The sequence below is a fragment of the Melanotaenia boesemani genome, chromosome 7 (genome assembly GCF_017639745.1).
Source record: "Melanotaenia boesemani isolate fMelBoe1 chromosome 7, fMelBoe1.pri, whole genome shotgun sequence".
Classification (NCBI taxonomy): Eukaryota; Metazoa; Chordata; class Actinopteri; order Atheriniformes; family Melanotaeniidae; genus Melanotaenia; species Melanotaenia boesemani.
The window spans coordinates 8,511,668-8,535,363 of NC_055688.1; positions in this window are offsets into that span (position 1 = coordinate 8,511,668).

A 23,696-nucleotide genomic window follows, 5' to 3' on the forward strand; every position below is an offset into this window, starting at 1 on the left:
CAGCAAAAGGAACAAAGAAGGATCTGTGTATATAATGACTGCATGGCTGCATGGCTGCAATGCTTTTGTTTATCGCGCTTTCTGAAAATGAACAGTAGCAATGATTTCGTTCTGACTATACTATAAACTAACAGCCATGCCAACATAATAGATGCATGGATGTATGAGAGTGGCAATGGACGTACCTAAATTTGCATGAAAAGGGAGCATAAATAGGCCTTTAGAGAAAGGAAAAGAAGCTCAGTCATCCAGGAGCGGCTTGGAGCAAAAATGCTGCTCCTCCACAATGAGAGGAACCAGGAAAGGTGGCTTGAGCATCTTGCCTCCTGGATTAGGGTTAGGGTAGGTCTCCAGGTAGGAGTCTCCCTGAGGCCGTCGGGAAGAACCAGCACACACTGGAGGGACTATGTCTCTTGGCTAGTCTGGGAACACCCCGGGATTCCCTCAGGTATCTATCACCGTGACCCAACCAGAGTGGAGCAGTGGAAAATGAATGGATAGATGGATTTTTTTATAGCACTGACAAGCAGCTGCACTTTTTTTTAGCATTAGTGTCATATCATATTTACAACAGTCATCTGGAGGGATTCCCCATAGTGTAAGCTGTTAGGACAATGAAACATCTAGGAGGAGAAGATCATTGTTGATGTCTTGCCTCCTTGGCATTGTATTAACACACCTGAATGCTGCATAGAAGCAAACAGTTCAAATTTATTTTATAGACGTCTTTATACTGATGATAATCATTTAATCAAGTACATTTAATAGTTGCACCCAGTTGCTACTTATGCTCCTATAGAAGCAGAGGAGAGGACTAAATCTTAGGTATACCTGACGCTGAATGGGCTGCCTTCAGGTTTGCAGTTATATCTGGTTTAAAGAAAATATTGAATGGACATCATGTCAGATGAAATATCTCCTGAGGATTCTCAACACTTCTGATCATTCTGGCAAGATATTTGTGAAAAACCCATAAATGTCAATGTGCTGGTGGCATGAGGAGAAGCCATTACAATACATCAACTGGGAATTTCTGTACAAGTCTGAAACTGTGTGGTGGACTGACTGGCCCACAGATGAGCTGACAGATGGACACAAACATCAGCGCCATCCCCGGAGCCATGCTGCGACCAAGGCTAACATTTCTTTATTTGCTCTGAGTGTCACATCTCCTGCCAAGAAACTTGAATTAAGCAGTGCTACATAATGCAGCCCTCCATCCGCCTCTCCCGCCTGCAGCCACACATTCAAAGGTCAGACTCAACAACGCGCACTTCAGTGCTCTTCAAAGGCTCACAGGCTGTTTTCTTCTCTCTCTGTTCTCCTGTTAAAATGAGCTGCTGCAGGTGATGTCACGTGACTTGGCAACAGACTTTCCCAATAAGTAACAGACACAATCACACACAATCACACACCTATTGATGTTCCATTTTGTCAAGTTCATTGATGTGCCAGATGAAGTGTGATGTCCACTGAGAGTTAAATCCTGGGACAACCAATCAGCGCATCAGCTCCTAATTTAATTAATAACTCCTCAGTCTAATTAACAGACGACAGGCTGGGAGGAAAAACAGCTGCAGTCACCTGGGCCTCTCCACTCCATATCAATCCCGGGAAAGATGAAAACGACAAGATGAGTCTCCAGGGGTGATGGTGAGGGATGTGCTCAGAGAGCTCAGTGTGTGTGTGTGTTTGGAGGATGTAGAGGTGCTGATCAACTGTAAATCCTTGGGGTGTAGCATGTTTGCTAACAGCAGGAAAGCCAGTGGCATGTTATCTACTGGCAGTAATGTCTTCGGTGTAAAAAAGGAAAAAAAGCCGCTGGAATTACCTCTGGGACTTATTGACAAGTTGTTGAGTGGTGGCGATGATAGTGGGGCTTGTCGACACTTGCCGTCTGCTTGTTCTAGTAATTAAAAGTGATTGAGTCGGCCTTCTCACATCCGGAAGCGATAATACAATCAGGGTGTGGTGATGCAGACATCAGCACAGGGGAAACACAGCTGGGTTCAGGGTCAGAGGTGGGGACTGATGAATTTTCTGCCATTCAAAGACAGGTAAACAATACTGCACATCTGCATCCTCTACAGCTGTTCAGACTTCAAACTCTCTTCAAATTGTCTCCACTTCTAACCTTGGAAAAAAAAAATAAACTATAGAAACATAAGACAAACTAAAACAAAACAAGAGAGGCCCTGATAATACATAAATACATGTTTCAAAGTGTTGTATGTAACTGTGGAGTTTAATAAACAAGAACCTTGTCAGTTGAGCTAAGAATATAGTTTTTCAGCAGCTGATTGAGAAAACTCCTGTCACATTATTAGTGAAGAAAAAAAAAAAAAAACAAACAAAAAAAAAAAACAGTCAGTTTTTAATGCAGCTGAGACTGTGTGACTGATGCAGTGTGTGGGCATATCCTCCCCCGTTCGTCTTGGTCAGGTCAGTGGGAGGTTTATGGAAAAAGTACACTGCAGTAAGGCACATTTCCTGTATTAACTGTAGCTGTGGATCTAACTCAATGTACAGTATTTCATAAGGAATCAGTTCTAGTGGTTCAAGGTTTACCCACTTTCATCCCCATGGTATCAGATGTTGCTTTTGGCCAAAACCAGTAAAATCTCTGTACCACTGACTGCAGTAATTGTGAAAAGTATATATGCTGTATTTAAACATTTATACTACAGCAATCAATTGTTGACTTTGTGAAGTTAAACAGAAAGTGTAACTTTACATTTAATTAAATTCTAAATCAATTCAAAATTACTTTTAGTTCACTACAAATACATATTTTTTACCATGCATTCAATTCCAGCATGCATAGAAAGTAACTTGAAAAGTGGAATGAAGTCTAGATCTTACATTCTTAGTTCTAAAAAGCTTTTCTTGTTAAAATACAATGGCTGCATATTTTACCTCCAAGCATCCAGATGCCACTTTAAACTTAATAAATACTCTTGATTACTAGTTCTTCATTCTTTCTGATGCTCTTTACAACTTCTTCCTAGGACATTTTCTGCCTTTTCATTCATTTTTAGTAAAGTCCTTGTACTTGACCATTTTCTGAAAACAATGTGTTTTTTTTCCATTAAGCCACAGTACTCCAATCTATGAATCATTCAAACATAAAAAGGCATGAACCAGTGTTGTGTCAAAACATAGCAGAGGACAAACACATCATTTGTTCCCATTTTTGTGGTGCAAAACAGTAAATGTAACACTACTCAGCAGACAGAAAATAAGATTCTTGCAGCAACAGGGTGATTTCTAATTGGGCTTTAAGCTGAAAGCTTGGCACATCTCAGCACGGTGTGCAGGGTGGCCTTAAAACATGTTAGGAAACTGGACAAGCACCAGAGAGATTAATCTGGACCTTCAGTTGATCCATATACAATTGATCAAAGCCCTGTCAGAAAGAAGCCATTCTTAAGGAAGGGAAACAAAGAGAAAAGGCTGAGGTATACCACATGACACAAGACCTAGACTAGAAATCAGTGGCAACAGGTCTGATGGAGGATGAATCTTCCCCAGAGTCTGGACCTCAACATTATAAAAGCAACGTGGGGTCATCTGGACAGAGAATGCGACAAAAGGCAGATGTATCCAAAGAATACTTTGGAAAATCCTTCAAGAAGCTGGGGAAGTATTACTGTATACTACTTAAAGAAATGACAATAACGTATCTAAGAAGGTTCAGAACAGGCCCTGACTGGCCGTCGGGAGCAGCGGGACTATTCCCGGTGACCTGGGCTCTTAAGTGGCCTAACTGGAGAAATAGAAAAATAAAAAAGAATAAAAAGTAAAAAAGAATCACGGTGAACTACATTGGTGCAGATAAAACTGGCACCTACCCACCAATAAAATGATTTGTGTTTGTAAGTTTTCACCTTCACCAATTGGCGATTGATTAAAAAAACATCAGTAGTCAAGTTTTATTTTCAACACGAGAACTAATCACCACTAGAGCGCGTGGAGGCGGAAAAGAGAGACAGAGGAATGTGGTGCTGGTAGCCTACTGATGGACTTGGAAAAAAAGAGGAAAGGGGAGCAAAAACAGAAATTATAAAAAAAAAAAAAAAAAAAAGTAAGGCGCTTGAAGAGAAGGTGGGAAATTCCGGAAAATTTCCGATATTTTCAGATCCTCCACCAGCAGTGGTGTCCAGTCACCCGCGGCGCCACGTGAGTTAACGTTTCATAAATGACAGATGCAGGAGGGAAACAGCGTGTTGTTTTGGGGCAAACTTTTATCTGAAGATCACTGGTTGAGATTCTCCATGAGCCCTTTTATGTAGCTGTAATAATAAGCTGGTAGGCTACAACCTCCTGTCTAAACTTCATTCTACTGTAAATGTTGCACTGGTTTGTTGTTTTATTATTAAACCACATCAGCCCAAACACACAACTACACATGGACATGCTATCGTTTATATACACTAGGTCATATTTGGGGTTTCCTGGTATAACCTGAATAAAATAAACTAATTAGTTAATTATTTGTGTTGTATTAAACTAACAGGTGGATATTTTAATACTTTGGCTGCTTGACTATAACAGTCTGTCCACATATACTGTCCATATCTCTCCCTGTCCAACACACAAGTAGTTGCACAGCTGTGAGAGTGAAGAACATTTCATTAGTCAGGTTAAATGCTGATGAGGGAACTTTTGATTTAATCAGCGTGTCAGTGTGTTAATCCGGACATAATGTGGCTGCAGCATTTTATGCTTGTTGGGTAAATGTTCATGTCTGAGGTTTTAGTTAAAACTACAAATGGAGTGTGTGTGGACGTGTTTCTGTTCCCATGGTAATGACATGGCTTATTTTCCTGCATGAAATATTTGGTGGGTCCTGCTGAGCCAAACATATCTCCACAGATGGGCTGCTGCATGATAACGTTTGGGAACCCCCCCTAAAGCTGGCCAGTGTCTTATTTAAGCTGAAAAGATTTTCTGATGTTATTTGATCAGGTGAACTTGCTGTTGACCACTTCATGTTTTTAGTAGTGAATATTGTTGTTGGTGTATTAAATGTACTACGGTAAACTTGCGGACAAAATAAAACAATCATGTTATTTATCTCAACAGAAGATCATCATTAATATAAATCTAAAGATAAATATAAATATAAATTCAAATATAAAGAGCACTGGTTTGACTTTTGTATTGAACCTTTTGACGAGAAGAGAGAAACACTGGACTAGTGATTTGTAGTTTTATGTGAATGTTGGTCTAGAATAATGAGCTTTGGTGATTATTAAGTCCATGTGTGTGTATGTACACTTGCCCAAGTGTGAGCATATGCATGTAGTATATGTGTTGGGGTGGATTGAGTGAGTGTATGACTCCCAGCCTGACTTTGGGTCCCAGTCCCTGGTTCAGGATATGATGAAGAATGAATCTGCTCACACCAAATATTTACCTTCAGCTCGGTTTTTGCCTTAAACGCTATATTGTTATTTATGTTTGTATGTTTCAATATGTTGTTGCACCTATTGGTGCAGCAAAGTAAAAGTCTGAGACGAAGCATCGCTGTTCTGCAGAAGCCGCTGTGTTCTCCTCTCACTGAAAAAGAAAACATGACTTATAACTCATCCCTGATAAATCTAAGCGTTACTGGGTTTGAATTATTCTCTCTTTCATTGTACTAATGGCTCGACAGAACACAGCACAGTCAATATAGAGAGAAAGGAAATGATTATTTTCAGCAGGCTCTCAGATACAGGTGGGTAAAGGGCAAACTCTCAGCTGGTGACGCTCATCAACAGCCGCTGGAAAGGTCACGCCGTGTCTCTTGACGTGCGCCCACACCCGTAGGCGTGTTTATCCCTGCTCGAAGCCCCCCCCCTCAACTCCTTCCCCTCCTCTACAGCTATACACGCCACAGCCCACCTCTGCTTTTATTAGCCCCCATGGGAGAAAGGCTGCGGTGGAGGCTACAAAGCATGTAAACACACAGCGCTACTGTAATGTCCTTGTTCAGAGGCTTGATTGCTGGTGAAGCTGTGTTGCTTTTGGTCAGAAGCAACATTTAAAGAGCTCTGACTTGACCCTTGTCTCGTTTTTATGTGAGTCCATCTTTTCAGTGCTGAAAGATGAAGACTGCTGGTGAGAGACATTCAGGAATGTCGGGACTATCCTGCTTTTCCTGACATCATTAATATCTGTCAGCAGTGTTGCTCCTCTATGCTTTATCATGCTGCATCACGTGCTTATTCAGCAGCAAATTTAACCATGCACATGACACATCCCTGATGTCATGTCACTGGGAGGAATGTGGGTTAGGTGTTAGTCATTTAACTTGTAGTATTTTTACAAGCATGGAAAATGCTGAAGATAAACTTGGCAGACCCAGTTACTGATGGAGATGTTAGGGTTCCTGTCTGTCTCCCCTGTGTTTATGTGTTCTCAGAGTATCCTAGTGTGTGTGTCTGGCTTCCTCTGTCTGTCTTGTGTGTCATGTCTGTTTTCTACCTGGAGAAGTTCAGCAGCAGCAATCATCACACCAGGAACTCATCCACCAATCAACTACCACAGTATTTAAACACCGGACCTTTCTGCATTCCTCGCCGGGTCGTCCAGTTACCCATCTGGTATATCGTAGCCTTTCTTGTTTCTCTGTCTCAACCAGTTCATGTTTATAACGTCATTCCTGTGTTTAGACTCCTGGTGTTGTGGATCCTGCCTGTCCTGTCTACCTGCAACCTCCTGGACTGTTTTCCTCCGTTACAATCCTCTTCTTTGTCTCTGGCTCTAACCAACCGCCCGTCCGACTCTGCCTGCTTGCTTGCCAGTCCAGTCAGCAGCGAACCTCTGAGGATCTCGGATTTGGAACACGGATCATCCTGTTACTTTTCTTGTCAACATTAAAACCCCTTTCTTAATTGATCATCCTCTGTCTCCTGGTTGCTCAGTGTCTGCACCGTGGGTCCAGAAACCATTGCCTGTCGGACTCACCGTAACAGGAGATGCTCATTACGTTCAAGCATTTAATCTTAAATGCTTCATTATTGTCATGCATTGTGGGTTTCTGGTCTAGGTTTTTTTTAGCCTAGATGTGGCTGAGTTTCTGTCATGTTTACTGTTTTATTTTGTAGAGTTTTTCCCTTGTGTATCCTGTTTTGCTTGGTTTAATTTGCTCATTTGCTCCACATGTTCCCTATCAGTCCCCCTGTGTGTATATAAACTCATCAATTTTATTTATTACCTGCCAGTTCATTGTAAAATAAACCTCAACTTCTGCACTGTTGCACTCTTTATTTATTTATTTATTTGTCCATCCTAACTCTATCCAAACTTTTATTATTATTATTATTATTAATATTATTATTACTGTTGTTGTTGTTGTTTAAACAAAGGAGTTAATGGTTCATATTATGACACAAGATGTTTCCAGAAGTTTGTTTTCAGTACCTGAAGTAAACTGAATCTGCATGTAGATGAATGGTGGAAATAGAAGACAGTTTTTTTTTTGTTTGTTTGTTTGTTTTTTGTTTGTTTTGTTTTTTTTTAAGTCTGACTGTCAGAGAGATTACATTACTGCTAATACAAAAGTTATGTAGACATAAATCTTAACCATGGAACTGACAAGCCAACCCACTAGATGCCAATGAATCATTACAACCACACTGTTCACTTTAATTTAATTTTTCTACAGCATTGTTCAACCTCCATGCACTGAATATTAAATAAAAACAATTCAATAAGGAGCAATAAGCTGAATAAATGGAGCAAAAGTGTAGGTAGAAGGGAAAAGGATGGTATGCCTGAAGTTCAGAACTAGTTGAGCAGAGTAAAGAGATGGTACACTTTTGATGAGGTTCTGAGGGCATCATGAGGAGGTGAACGTGAGAGGAGGAGGAGGGTTAGTCTGAAGGGAAGATGGTAGAAGGATTAGACTGGTTGGAAAAGTAGCAAGCAAGACCACTGAACCAAATTAGAAAAGACAGATTTAAATATAAGATGAGTTTGACAGCTTGGGAAAACAGAAGTGATGATGCACAGCAGGATATAAAACCCAAAACCCAGAAAATGAAAGTAAATGAAGAGGAACAGACCTTTCTTATTAATTTATTTAAAAGCTCCATTTTAAGCTGTGACATCAAGCATCAAAAGTCCCAGGACCAGAACATGGAAACAGTCTGGGCACGTTTCAGGCGGCCACTATTTATGAAGTACACTTTAACTTTATAAGAGGACAAATTCCAGTTTATTAATCAACTAGTTCACCCATATTAAAACAGATTATTGAAAGAACACAATTTAAAAGAAGTATTTTGTCAACTATTAAAAAACACTTAGGCTGAAACTTTAAATTGCATGCAGCTGAGATCAGCTGTGGTAGAATCAACAGAAAATAAAACATTTATTTTTTGAATCTTTATTTGAATCTGGTGGTCTAGGCACTGCAGCTTGAGGACCAACATTAGACTCTACAACAGCAATATTTAAATTTTTTCCTACTGTATGGCTCAGAACGCTGGTGATTAGGGAGACATGGACATGATCAATGCTTTTCACATCAGTTGCCTAGGGAAAATCTGCCTCCTAACAAAGTGTCCAATGAAGAACTCTACCACAAAACCAGCTGCACCAGTGTAAAATGTTGAAGGCTATGATAGCTTGACCATGTATTCAGAATGGACCAGGACAGAATACCGAAGGTTGCATAAAGATGGACACCACCTAGAAGATCCAAGCCCAGACGGCCAAAAAGCACCTGGCACAGACCAGTTGAAGGCGAGCTATAAGAGATTAAACCTACCTGGGGTGAAGCTCAGATTATAGCGAGAATTTGAGATGAGAAGCCGTCAAGAGATATTTCCAAACCATATCTATATATAGATAGATATATAGATATAGATATATACATACATGCTGTCTGGAAAATGCACCCTTCAAACCTTAGAAAACTAGAGCAGTTTGCTAATGAGGAGTGGGCCAAAATACCTGCTGAGCGGTGCAGAAGTCTCACTGACATTACAGGAATCGTTTGATTGCAGTGATTGCCTCAAAAATATTAAGTTAAGGGTACCATCATTTTTGTCCAGGCCCGTTTCATGAGTTTATTTTTTTAAATGATTGTGTTGAAGCATGGTTGAAAAGCAATGTCTGACTTTCACTGGTTAAATTTCATAGAATTTTTATTTATTTTTACTTATGTCAGATTCAAGTTATTTCTGTGACCATTGTGAGTTTTTCTTTCATTAACCGAAGGGTATCAACAATTTTGTCCACGTATATATATATATATATATATATATATATATATATATATATATATATTTTTTATTTTTTTAGGATAACTAATCGATTAATCAAAACGGTGAGCAAGGTTGAAACTGCCTGTTTAGCAGTGAATGTTTTACCATACCACACCATACCAACTTTATGTATAAAGCACTTCAAAACAACCACAGCTGAATGAAGTGCTGTACACAAGTAAGATCAAAATACAAATAAAAACAAACAAAAACATCATAAGAACAGCTAATGTTTTGCTACCAGCTTTAGCAGTAAACACCACAGAGGTCTGCTAGTTCCAGCAGTCCCATGTCTGCTTCACCACTGCTGGGTAAAGTGAAGGAAGCTAAGCTTGAAGGTTGCTGCAGCTTCACAGGAGGAATCACCTCTCCTTCACCTTTCGACTTTGGTGTGGAGGTGGAAAGTTTAGCAGCCATTTTCACAAATACTGGAGGCAACAGACCAAAGGAGCAGAGAGAGCCTCTCTGCTTCCTTTACTGTAATGCTGTTTTTCTTGTGTTGTTGTTTTTGTTTTTTTGTTGTTTCTTTTTAATTTTGTGTGTGTGTGTGTGTGTGTAGGTGTGTGTGTGTGTGTGTGTGTGTGCGTGTGTGTGTGTGCTCTTTCCATATTGTTGTTAAAAATATTTGAGCTCAGTCAATAGTTTGGCTGTGGGACATGCATGTGAATCAGGGTCACATAAGCCCCATTTCCACCGATGGGTGCAAGTCGGGGCAGTGCGGGTTGGAACGCATTTTTTTGTGTTTCCACATGCGAAAACTGAGAAGGATACCCTAATAGCCTTCCCGAGTAGGATGTGCCCATAACACCTCACCCAGGAGGTATCCTAACCAGATGTCACATTGGGTTTTACATGAAAGTCCCTCTGATCCAAGCCTATTTAGTACTTTCTTTGTGTTTTACTTTTTTCTCTTCCTATTTGCTTCTCTTTATGTTATGCAGAAGCTGTCATTTATGGAGTGTTTTAGCTATAATATTTTAAATAAACCGACATATTTAGTTTTTCTCCCTATAGATCAGGGATATCAAACTCCACTGATCGAGGGCTGCTATTCTACAGCTTTTGTTTTCTCCGTGCTCTCATTTCACATCATTTCAGCCTTATAGGCTGTCCTGAAAAAACATATTTGAATGTCAAGTAGGGTTTAAAGGTTCGAGGTTCTACATGCATTTTTTACATTTCAAAAGAACAGGCCAACCAAAACTAGCAAAAAGAAAAAAAAAAAAGGCTTAGAATTTTTAAGGGTTAATGCAACTACCAAGAGGCCATGACGCTAAACCTGAGCTGAAACCTAAGCTCTGCTTGGCTACTCACTATTATAGGTCCGCTACTTCATTGACCTGACTAAACCACATAGTACTTGGATAAAAGTTGACTGGATGATTGGAAATATTTGTTTTAGGAAAAAAAATTTCAAATATTGTATAAACGCAAATTTTGATGACACCTATTGATTCACTTTGGGAACTGGCTTAAATGTGTTTTTTGACACCCAGGACTCCATTTCCATATGATCAAAAGCTCCAAATGATACACCTCATCTCTGTGTGGACATGGCTTAAATTTTAAAAAATTTAAAAAGCACACAGGACTGTACAGTCATAGCCCAGTGGTCCCTATCTGCTCTTTGGGGACCCCAGGTTGCGAGCCATTATACTAGTCTATGCCATCCACTGAGAAATGACACCTGGTGGCATGCTGCAAGGCCTAACGGGACATAAAGTCATGACTTCCAGTTCCAGGCTGCTTCTTGGTACCTTAAATGTAGATTCAAATGATTTATCCCTGCCTCTCTGGCCTTTACACAATATTTACTTGGATAAACATATGATTCAGGAAAAAAGTTTGGGAGGTTATTTTGGAAGCGTTTTCCAGCATTTTTAAACTCAGAGGTTTTGTTGGAGGTTGGGACCTGGTCTCTGTGCCCTCAGTCAGCAGGTGTTTCGGGGGCCGCTGCAGCTCTCTTTATATTTTTAACATGTAGGCCGCTGCACCCATTCAGTCTGATGAACCTGCCCTGCTGTGATTTAGCACACAAGCCTTTTTTGGCAGGAGGGGAGGGGCGGGCACTCAGCCTACTTTATCATTGTTCATTTTGAAAGCTCTGTTGCTTGGTCAGCTGATTCAGGCGGTGACGGCAGAGTTGTGTTCTTCCTTAGTTGGCCTAGTTTCTTCTGCCACCTCAGCGGTCTGGCTGCTTTGCCACTTGCTGAAACATCTCCTCAAAGCTCCAAAAGCTCCGCCAGAGTCGGGAGGACAACAACAGATTTTCTACTTCCTGTGCTCGTGATTGACAGATGCCGCAGCCGGTAGCGCCTGACACGGCAGACGCAGTGGGCCCTGTAATGTTTCTCTTTTATTTTCCTCCTTGTCTGTGTCGGCACTTCATTTCAGTTGCCAGTGTCAGGCGGCGGAGCAGAACTGATGACTGTGGTTGGCCGGGAACATCCATCGCTGTTTCCTTCCCAGGAGGCGATTTGTTTGTCATGTTGTGGGGTTATTGACAGGAGCAAGCACACATGTTTCGACTGAACACACATGCAAACATACTCAGCAGAGGAACATGACGTGGATCATTTCACATTAGAGATGAAAAATTTTCCTCCCTGTGGGAAATGATCCAAGATGAAACAAATTAAATCTTGACTGAAATTAACCATTTAGGAGATGAGGCAGACTTTAACTTGATCCTAAAGGATGCTTCAGAAACCCCTCATGAGGTGTAACATGCTGACCACATAACTCATTTTAGACAATATTCAGATGCTGTAATGAATCATTAACATCCTGAAGTTCAACAAACCAAAGGTGCTTTCATTCTGAATTTCCATTTTAAGTGTTCCTCTAAGCCACCAAAAAGAAATGTTTAGAGACACTGGCTAAACCTTTTAAACATTATTTTTAACATGACACTGAAAGCTTGCAATTAAACAATATGAGAACTGGTAATATATGTTTGCACCAAAGCAACTGCATATGATTGCAGTTTGTTGGTGGAAAACTGGAACACAAGCAGAAATTAAAATGTGTCATCTCATACCTCTTCAAGAACTTTAAGAAAACTGCTTGGTCCATTTGCGTCTTTACTTATTTGATCAATCTATTTTCACAAATGAGGGTCTAGGAAATGCATCTAGAAAATGCCCAGACAAATTAGTTTGGATATTTTACCCTATTGGGATTTATCACTTAAAGGTGCAGCATGTTACAAAATCAAATGGGTGGGGCTGGAGTCGTCTTCGTGGTGGGGTAGCTTGGGTTAGAGCTCCGGGGCTGCTGCTGAGGGCCCGGGTCTCTGGGCTGCCCTGGTCTGCCCCTGACCTCCGTAGAGGCGTGGTCGCATTTGCACGATCTCACTCACCATACTTCATTACTGATCACTCCTTATTCCTCATGCTCTGCATGCTGACACAGCCACTGAGTTGTCCAGTAGGTTTATATACAAAGAGATAATTCTTCTTTTTATTTTTTTCTGTGAGTTAGTATCTGGTCACTGTTATGCTACTTTCATGATATGTCTTTTTGATCTGGTTATTATTTAAAAACTCTTAATGACTAGCAGCTGTTTTTTTTTGGTTGTTTTTTTTTTTGTGTGTGTTTTTGTTTTTTGTAAAAGTTGTAGGAACTTTTCTGGTGTGTTCTTGTACAGGTGTAACAGTTTGTTGTCTGGTGATGGTGTGGATTGAAGGGTCGTTTCCTTCTGTCTGTGATGTTTTTGTCTCCTTTCTTCTTTCCCTTTTGCATCTTTTTGCTATTTTCCATCTTCTTCTGTCCCCTCTGGTCAGGTCCAGCAAGATTACATAGATTCCGTGACTCAAAGTAAATAAATAAATGAATCAGATTATCAAGAGGAGCCTTAGCCATAGGCCTCCACCTTGGCAGATCAAATTTGTTCAGCACGATGCAGCAACCAGATTATCATTTTGCTGCTATGATGCTGGACAGGACAAGTTAAAAAAAAAAATTCTGGGTATCTATTATGGGACAGAAGACGAGTATCCGATTGTGTTTAACAGGATTTTGAGCAAAGTTTATACCATAAATTTAAGCAAAATGTCTCAGAAACTGTATGTAACAAATATGTCACGTCGGGATCTTATGGGTTAAGCTGGATTCATATATATTCACACACACATATAGATACATTATATATACACATACATACATATATATATATATATATACATACATATATACATATATATATACATATATATATATATATATATATATTTATATACATATATATATATACATACATATATACATATATATATATATACATACATGCATTTATACATATATATACATACATATATACATATATATATATATATATATATACATACATATATACATATATATATATATATATATATATACATACATATATACATATATATATATATATACATACATATATACATATATATATATACATACATACATATATACATATATATATATATATATATACATACATATATATATATACATACATACATACATATATTCATATATATATATATATATATATATATATATATATTTGGTTTTGGGCCTCCATCTCTGTCAGCAGACGCACTGAAAAAAAACAACGCAAATCTGCTGAGGCCGAAAACCAAAAAAATACACAGACACAGGAGAAATTAGAAGAAATGAAGAATGAGAAAAAAAACCTGAAGTCTTTACAAAAACGAACTGAAAGGGATCTCCAGCTACAAGTAAATAATTTGTTAACTGTCAATAAGGAGCTTCGTCTGACATGGACGCACTGAAAAACACCAACGCGACTTTGCTGACAGAGATGGAGGCCCAAAACCTAAAAACCACACAGACAGAGCAGAGATTAGAAGAAATGAAGAATGAGAATCAAAAACAGAAGGTCTTACAAAATCAAACTGAAAGGGATCTCCAGCTACGCATAAATCATTTGGTAAGTGTCAATAAGAAGTTTTCGTCTGAGATGGACTCGCTGAAAAAAACCAAAGCGACTCTGCTGACAGACATGGAGGCCCAAAACCAAAATAACACACAGACACAGGAGAGATTAGAAAAAGTGGAGAATGAGAAAAAAGTCCTGGAGGAAAATAGTAAAACAGAAAAAGAACTTCTGGAGATTGAAATTGTGCAGCTGATGGAGGACATTCAAATTCGAGAAACTTCTCTGGCCAGTACACTCGCAGTAAGAGATTTGTTAAGACAGGAACTCAGCAAAATGGTGGACGACTATGAGAAAAAGACACAGGAAAATGTAACTCTGCAGAAGAAACTCGATCAAGCCATAGGGTTATCTTATCAGGACGAACAGTTAATGCAGGATGACAGAGATGAAATCCAGAGAAAAAACTTGGTACTTACAAAGCAAGTTAAGAAGCTCCAAAAGGATTTAGAGGAATCAAAGACCAAATGTGCCACATTTTATTCATTGAAAAATAAAATCAAATTACTGGAGCAACAAAACAAGGCGCTAAAAGAAGAAAATCCAAAACACAAATATTTAAAAGACATGAAAAAATGTTTTAAATGCAATGCCTTAGAATAAATGGGCAACAGAATCAGTCACAGTGCAAATAGGATCATGTTAGAAAATAAATCAGCTTACTTATAGCAGAATCCACTTCAGTCTTTCTATTTACTTGAACAATGTTAAAAAATTAAAGAACTATTTACAGTCACTGGAAGCCAGGTCAGCTGGCTATTACTTAGATGAATCAAATCTCCATAACAGCTGCCGGGGAGGTTTAAAAGTAGCGGACATCAGTCCGTTTCTGCTCACGGCAGAGTGCAAATCCTTGAGGCTGGAAAGAAGTTGTAATCCGATGCGATTTCTGGTGTCATCCTTTAGCAGCGTCACCTGGGAAAACGCTATCTCAACGTGCTTCAGGCTTGCAGCGTAGCCTCAGTCCATCTGCTAGCTAGTCTGTTGCACTGAAGTCACAGTCAGTTGTCATGAAATAAAATTCATGTCAATCAAATATTTCACTGAACTTTTTTTAATTATGCTGTTATAGTTTTATTGATTTATCATATTTTTTTGTTTTTTTCTACCATAAAATGAGAGTGTGTTATGCAGCCCAATTGGGTGGAAAACCGCCCAATCTGGCAACACTGGCTGCACACACAGCTGATGGTGCAGGTGGACTGAACCATTTAAGGGAAATATAGAGGGGGGGTGTTCATAAATGTTTACAAAACAAAGAAACTTAGTGATACCAATGCATTGTAACTAAAATGTTAGTGTGATTGTAAGCTTATCATTGAGTATTAGATAACTTTTTAGTATTACAGTTGCACTGAGGGCCCTTCTGGGCCGCTGTCAATCATGGGCCCCTAGAATCCTCCTTTCCACCACCACTCCCTTTTGGTGCCCCAGGTCAGAGACATGCACACCCAGCTTAACATACTATTCCTGCTTATCGTACAATAAAGTACAGAGAGAAGACAGCAGGTGAGGCAGGCAGTACTCTACCTCACCTTGAGCCTTAATTCAGAGATGGTGTTAGTTCAAGCAAGGCTTTCCCGATACAGCCTGGCTTTCTTTAACTACACTGGTGGAATACCCCCCAGTTCACCAGTGGGTAGACTGGACAGTTTCTGTTTACAGACTAATCACTTTTACAACTCAGCAAAGGTGAGATTCAGCCCAGGCTTTAACAGAGGGACTTGTTTGGTTTTCCTTGTTTTACCTGTCTTAATTTATAATTTGGTTGTTTAAAGTGATTTTCTCTTGCATGTATTAATTCTATTTCTGTTTACAGGGTTGTAACTGCTAGTGTGAACTAAACCCCTGCATAGGTTTATGTTGGTGAATTGTCAGGGTTTATATTTTTAACTGTGTTCTTTTAAGATAAAATTAATTGTTAAATAAAACGTTGCTTTTTATACGGGAATCCGCCTGCCAAGGTGCATTTATTTGAACCTGCATCTTAGTTTTAGATTTACTGGGGGTTTAACTCCCTCAGTTGGCGTTGTCACTCTTTAGTTTACAATAAAGCCTCAACGCTGCCACATAATGTTGTTTGCCATCCTTCACTCGCCTCATATTTTTGTACATGCCCTTGTTAATAGGTGTACATGTGGCAAATGTACCACGATGCTGACAGAGGTGGAAAACATTTGTTATATTGGTAGGGACATGTCCCTATTGTCCCGAACGAATTCTACACCCATAGTAATATGTTCTCATGAAGCTAAAGCCTCGGGCAAAGCTAAATGTCTTCTGCTTGGTCTCACTGTAAAAACCACATATCTCATTTGGTTCCCTACTAAAAAAAAGATTTATGAATCAGCTTTCAGCAACCGAAAGTGGCTCGGAAAGAATTGCATGAAAATGCAGTTTCTGTGCTGAGTGTGAAACATCTCTGATCATTTAGCTTTGTATGTGACTCTCCAGCTTCCTCTGGCAAACTGTGTATTAGGATTGATGCAGCATTTGAAGTCAATACATAAGACAAGTGCTAAGTTTCATATAACAGAAAAATCTATTGGACTATGACAGTTTACAAAGTATGTTCACCCATATCCAATATTTCTCTCCTTTGTTGCCCAAATTAAAGCACTCTCCAGTCGGCGGACCAGGGATCAAAATTAGGAATCAAAATTTAAAATTTTGAACGATTCTGGGAGAATTTGAAAATAAATTCCAGTTCCAATCGATGCTCGATGCCCAATCTTAGACCTAACCATGGGTGTAGAATTGGGTAGGGATGATAGGGACGGATCTCTACCAATGTCCAGCAAGTCCTGAGTTGTCCCTCCCTGTTTCTATCACACTGTCAGCTGAGATATCAGCACCACACTGCAGTGTCTGCAACGTCGCAGACACATGTCCCGCCTGATAACTCATTTTAGCTGTTATGAGTGGTTCTGCCCTTTCCATAAAGAAAATTAGAGATGTGACATGGGAACCGATTCCCAGCTGTGAGCCGTTCATTTGTGTTCATTTTATATCCAAATTTTTGACACTAGATGTGTCCCAATTGAGGGTCTGAAGTGTGCATACTACACAGGCTACAGAGTGTCCTCAGTAGTCTACACACTTCGAAGTCTGCTTAACGTTCGTGAAATGGGACAGTCTATCTAGTCAACAAGAATTCCACATAGCAACAACACAGGACGTTGAATCACTTAAACTTCTGAAACTACTCATAGGACACTTCAATGGACGCTGAACACGAACCGGCAACACCGACAGTAAAAAAAAAAAAAAACACAGTTTGAGGCTCTGTTGTTTTTCAGCCAGTACACACTTCATTAACCCCTTAAAAGTCCTTAAATATCAAATATTACTGAATTTTAATGTCACCGTTTAACAAACTTTAAATGTACTTGGTTTTGTAACGTATATACTAAAGTGTAGTTTAAAAAAAGCATACTTTTTTTTTTTTTAATCAAACTTTATTTATAAAGCGCTTTTCATGCCATAGGCAACACAAAGTTCTTTACATGATTAAAAACATAAGAATAAAAACACTGATTGAAATCTTTCACACAGTCACACGCACACATGTATACACAAACACGCGAAGCCCAAGCCCAATCCCCCCACCCACCTTCCAGCTAAAAATGACTGCATTAATGAATAAATAAATGAATAAATAAGTAAATATGAAGTAGTACAGTTGTGTAAAATGAAAGTAAAAATAACCACCTAGGTTAGAATTACTTCTAACCTAGGTGGATAAAATAGAAGGGGTAATAATACTTACCTGTTACCTTATCTCACTTACCGTTCCATCAGAGCCTGCAGGAGTATTAATATATTGCATTTTTTTGTTGTTGGTTTCATGTGTGCTGTTCACACATTTATTGTTGTATTAAATTGTTTGTATTTAAAGTCATGGTCTCTGGTCTAGTCACTTACTTCATTTCCCACTCCTTAGAACCTAGAACTGGTCCAGTGGCACATCTGGAGGTGTTAGTTGACACAAATGCTACAACTGCACACCTTGGTGGAAACTGGATCCCAAATCTCTTTTGTTCTCCATTCTCAGCTCAGTTTCTTAAGAAATAAAACGAAAAAAACATTTATAAATAACACTATCACTAATAATAAGAAGGTTACAATCTGATCCACTGGTCTCTAAATGAGGTGACTAATATTAATAGGTCTTTTAATCTATGCATTTACCCAAACTGACAGTTTTTCCACATTTCCAGATTTTGGTGTGTTATCGTCTGGATTATTTCTTAATGATATTTGCACAGGTCTCTTTTTGTAAACATTGGCAGCCTTATCAGCTTGATAATTAGTGTTGTCTGCTTTGTTTAACTACAGTCAAGAGAGTTAACCAAGATAATGTGTAGACTTTGCTTCATAGTGCAGGCCTCAGCTTATGGCTGTTGTGGATGGACATCAAGACTGTCTGGCTACTCTGCAGCAGTTTCATTTATGATTTTATGATTTTTCTTTTTACCTCTTTTCAGCTTCTCTTTAGCATTCTGTTTGCAAGCAGACAGAACAAACCAAGTCCATCCGCCTTCAGAGATTCAGCCATTATGATAATCATTCGCGGTGGCAGTCTCTTCCTTCTCTGCCTCACCACTTCTGTCTCCATCTTCGTTAAAGTTCACTTTCCACTCAAGCAACTCCCACTTCACCCACATACTCAGCTCAGATGCATACAAAGAGATAGAGTAACTGGGAAGTGGAGGAAGGCAGTGATGGGGCACAGCTAAAGATTTCTTTTGAAGCAGGAGCTTGTCAGGAAAGCCATCATCACCTAGTCCATAACATGAGTCACAGGGGTCTGTTTTACACTTCAGGGGACATCGAACAAATTAACGAAGGAGGTGAGTGGTGGGGCACTTAACCATTTCCATGCTTGCTCTGATTTATCTGTTTATTCAACAAGGATGGAGGCTTCCTGACATCAGAGGATTTTCAGGTTGGCACAGGCAGTTTTAACATGCATCAGTGGTGGCAGGAAATATTCTTTATTTTTACCACTTCGTTTTAGAAAAAAATATATTCCAGTTGTGTGGAGGGCTTTTTTCTGCAGGTGGCTGATCATGTTGCATCACAGAAACCTTTTTCTAAAGTTTCTTTCTTACATTTACATTTCAACTATTAGCATTGATCCCATGTGATCAAAGATGGCATTGAGTCATATTTGCCATGCCATGTCCACATCACTTCACATTACATTTATTTAAAGGGACATTGTGTAACATTTTATGTTGTTTACTGGCCAAAATCAATGTCTGCATGTATATGTGTGTTATCACTGGTGTATTATGACCTCTGCTATTGATCTGACACATTGTAAGTGAAGAATTTTAGATTTGTTGATACTAGGGGTGGGGCTTAATTAAATGAAATGTATCTAATTAATTTGAGGCTTTGTAAGTAATTAATCTGGATTAATCACATTTTAATCACACGTTTTCTCCAAAAAGCAACATTTTTTTTAATTTAAATGGATTTTAGTGGATGACGAAATCAAATAATACCGACACAGATATTATATTGTAATCTCAAGCTCTAGTAATGTCAGGAAAAAATGCTTTTAATTGCATTTAAACAGAATGAAAAGAAATTTGAAGTACTTTAAACAACAGCTTTGGCAGTTCTCTAATTAAGAGTCTACAACATGTTACAGTGCTTTTAACTTTTTAAATGTTTTCCTCCACACTCTTCATTAATAGGCAATCAATAGGCAGCCAGTGTTAGCTTGCCAGTCAGGACCTGGAGCTCTGACTGCAGCTTGTAACTGGGTGCTGTGTGAGGACCGAGGCTCTTTGTATGTGTTCTTTTTGGACAGTTGGTGGGGCTTGCAGCAGCACCCAGCGCTCACGCTTTCATGTCACTATCTAAAAGTCTCCAATAACAGAAGAAAAACTCACTAGATTTGCTGTTAGTTGCTTATTTAAAGTGGCCAGAGTGGTTTGAAATCTTGCTAGATTTAGCGGCAAAGTCGCTAAGTTGGTAGCAGAGCTCTGACGTGTGCACCAGTGATTTTGGTGTATCGGGAATTCATGCACTGACAAACAGAATTCAAACTTCAATTAAATGTGTTAATTTACACAAAAGGAGGATCAACATTTCCTAGGTGGAAAGAGCTCAAGAAGGAGAAAGATTTTTAAAGGGATTCTGAAGTTATCAGCTTTCTCTTCAACAAACAAGTACTGGCACCAGTACTGCCTTTTTTTTTTTTTTTTTTTTTTTTTAGACAGTGTTACCATGGGCATAGCAGCAGTAACATAGCAGTGGTTCCTGCTAAACTACACCAGCCTCATTGGTACAGAAGTGTATGTTTCAGTCACTTTCATAGTCACGGTAAATGGCAGCTGTCAGTCACGGTAAAGCCAGACTAAAAGCTGGTGAGAAAGCTTTATTCTGGCTCTTACAGTGACAAAAAGCCAGTGCTGTGTCAAGGCCTGTTTCCACGTCGAGATCCATTCCCCCCACCAGAACCATTCTTCCTTCTTAACCCAGAGGAACCACATCTGACAGTTTATTGGGGTGCAGTTTGCAAAATTTATGAAATCATGAACCTCCTCATCTGAGTGAACATTCAACAAACTATGGGATAACATGCTTTCCTGTGTGTTGTTGAGGTTTTTTAAGACAGTTGCTTCCAACACGTGTTTGAGAAAGTGAGGCTCTAAAATGCACTACACCTTAGAATGCAATACACGATTACAACATTAGATGAAAGTAATTCTTACACAATTTCCCTTTAACAGATGCATTCAACCATGTTGGGTAAAAATGCTAGAAGTCATTGCAAGTAAGAAAACAATCTCTAACATAAGAGTTAAAAGGGTTTTTAAATGAAAGAATGACACTAAGGAAGCACTACAGAACTTTTTACAAATTTTCTAAATTGCAAATGGTAAATGTCTGTATTTCTATAGCACTTTTACTGTACCTGGAATGATAACCAAAGTGCTTTACATCATACACCCATTCACACACACATTCAGACACTGTCCCATAATGAGGGTTAATTTGAGTCCTTCTTGCAAACCTGTATTGTGAGATCTCTCCAGTCAGTAAAAATCAGATTGATGATTACTCCTGTCTTGTCTCTTGCTCTGGACCTTTCTCCCATGCTCTTCATCTCTTCCTCTGATAATGTCCTTATGCTTTTCATTGCTGAATCAGCCATGGAGCCCATTCAAAATGGCCAGTATGTTTAGAAACAGTGGCTACCGTTTGATGCGTAGCATAAAAAAACTAAGATATAAAGTGATGCAACGGCCCAGAAATAAAAGTTGTGACAGCCTCGAGACGCTGCTGGGCAAAGACGACTACAGGAATGTACATGATAAACTGTGCCATCAAACAAGTTGAAAGCAGTTTTAAGGTTGGAATGTTACATAGTGCTACTTTAACACGTAACATCCACTACTCAGTGCCCAACCCTGACCATGCACCATAGGTGACAGTTGAAAGGGTAACAACTCCCTTCTAACAGGAAACAGGCTGAAGGCGGGCGGCCATCTGCTCTGTTGTTCTGAGAAGAATTTCTTGTGTTTTTTTAAACAAATGGTCATTGCCAGCACATTTTTTGGTCATGTGAATTCAAAAGAAGGATGTTTGGTGTGGACCTGGACCACAAAATGAAGCCATGCTGTTTCAGAAAACTACAGCTGGATGATCTTTGCTTATTCATGATTAGTCTTTCAGGTGTACTTTTATCAGACTTTTTACAATAAAATCCATTGAATTACATGAGGCAGGTGATGTAGAAAGATGGTTGCAAGGTAAAAAGGTCTCTAAGACACCAGCTTGATGAATAATAAAAAAACGGATCTCCCGAATCTGTGAGGACTCCTAAGCCAATTGTGGAAAATTCCACTGACTCTTGTCACAGGTCACTGTATATAGATTAATGAGACAAAGAACCCCCTCTATTAACATCTAAATATAATTATGAGACTTAAATGTGAGGGATGTACAATACTCCATACGTACAGTTCATGTGGTCCGCAGAGGAAACAAACTGGTACATCTGAATCTGATTAGTACACCTAAATATAGTTAGTACATCCGAATTAGCTTATAATGTCTATTTAATATAATGTAATAATCAGACACAAAGTTTCATCACCTAATTAGAGGAAGATGAAGTGTAAGATGGATAACCTTAGACAAACCTCACATTGGAGTTCCTGGAGGACTCACACTGACCCTCCCTAACAGTGTCCCACATTACCCCTATCTTTACCATGAACAGCAGCACACCCAGCAGCTTTGCTTGTCAAACACACTATAATCTGTTCTTAGCTGCTCAGTTACACAAATCCCAGCTAACATCTTTACACTTCGTTACCCAACCTGAGGTTCAAAGAGATTCAATCTGCCTAACCACACATGTATATACACACATACACATACACCCTCAAACCAATTGAAACCCAACTGCCAAGCATCGGTGATGGGCAGGTCAGCCGCAGCAGTCGCAAAGAAGGACAACATCATTAAGCTCGATATCAGCGGCGGCTAAAGCAAACAGCCTGTCCACTATCATCAGAGTGATCCATTGGCATTCGCCACCAAGAGGGCGTATTAATTGTGTCCAAACACAAACACAATAGCATGCAGGCACACACACACATGGCTCCCAGGGCTTGTGTGCATGATATGTGTGCAAAATGGTGCTGAGTAGTTTGCAGAATAAACCTTTGTATGGTGAGAGGCTGCCTTTTTTTTTTTTTTTTTTTCTATTTCATGCTACTGAGCACTCTGTCACAAACACAGGTGTTGCCTGAGATCAGTTCTCTGGTAACTATGGAAATGTGAGTTTCCCCATGGTGCACTTGGGTAAGATGGGTGAACAGCGCTGAATGATAAAGTAAATTAAGCTATTGTAGGAATAGTATTTCTTACTCCTTCAGTGCGTTACTTGTAAAATAAATAAATAAAAACTATACAAATGATCCATTTCTCTTTACTGTGTTCATCCCATTATGACCTGGGGGAACACATACACTCACTGGCCACTTTATTAAGTCCACCATGCTAGTACAGGGTTGGATCTGCTTTTTCCTTCATAACTGCCTTTTTTCTTGGTGTCATGGATTCAACAAGGTGTTGGAAACATTCCTCAGGGATTTGCTCCATATTGGTTGAATAGAAGGTCGTCTGTCTCTCATTTACATCCTCTTAAAAGTTAGAAACTGACAGAGACCTTTGGCTTTTTTTGACAAACTCCTACATTAGAGATACACTCACTTCTCTTTCTTAGGCCCACCGTTATTAATTGGATCACCTTTTGCTTTCAGGACTGCCTTTAATATTTGAGGTATAGATTTAACAAGGTTTAGGATACAGATTTTGCTCCATATTGACATGACAGCATCACACAGTTGCTGCAGATATGTCGGCTGCACATCCAGATGAGAATCTCCACCACATCCTACAGCTGCTCTATTGGATTGAGATCTGGTGACTGTGGAGGCCGTTGGAGTCCAGTGAACTTATTG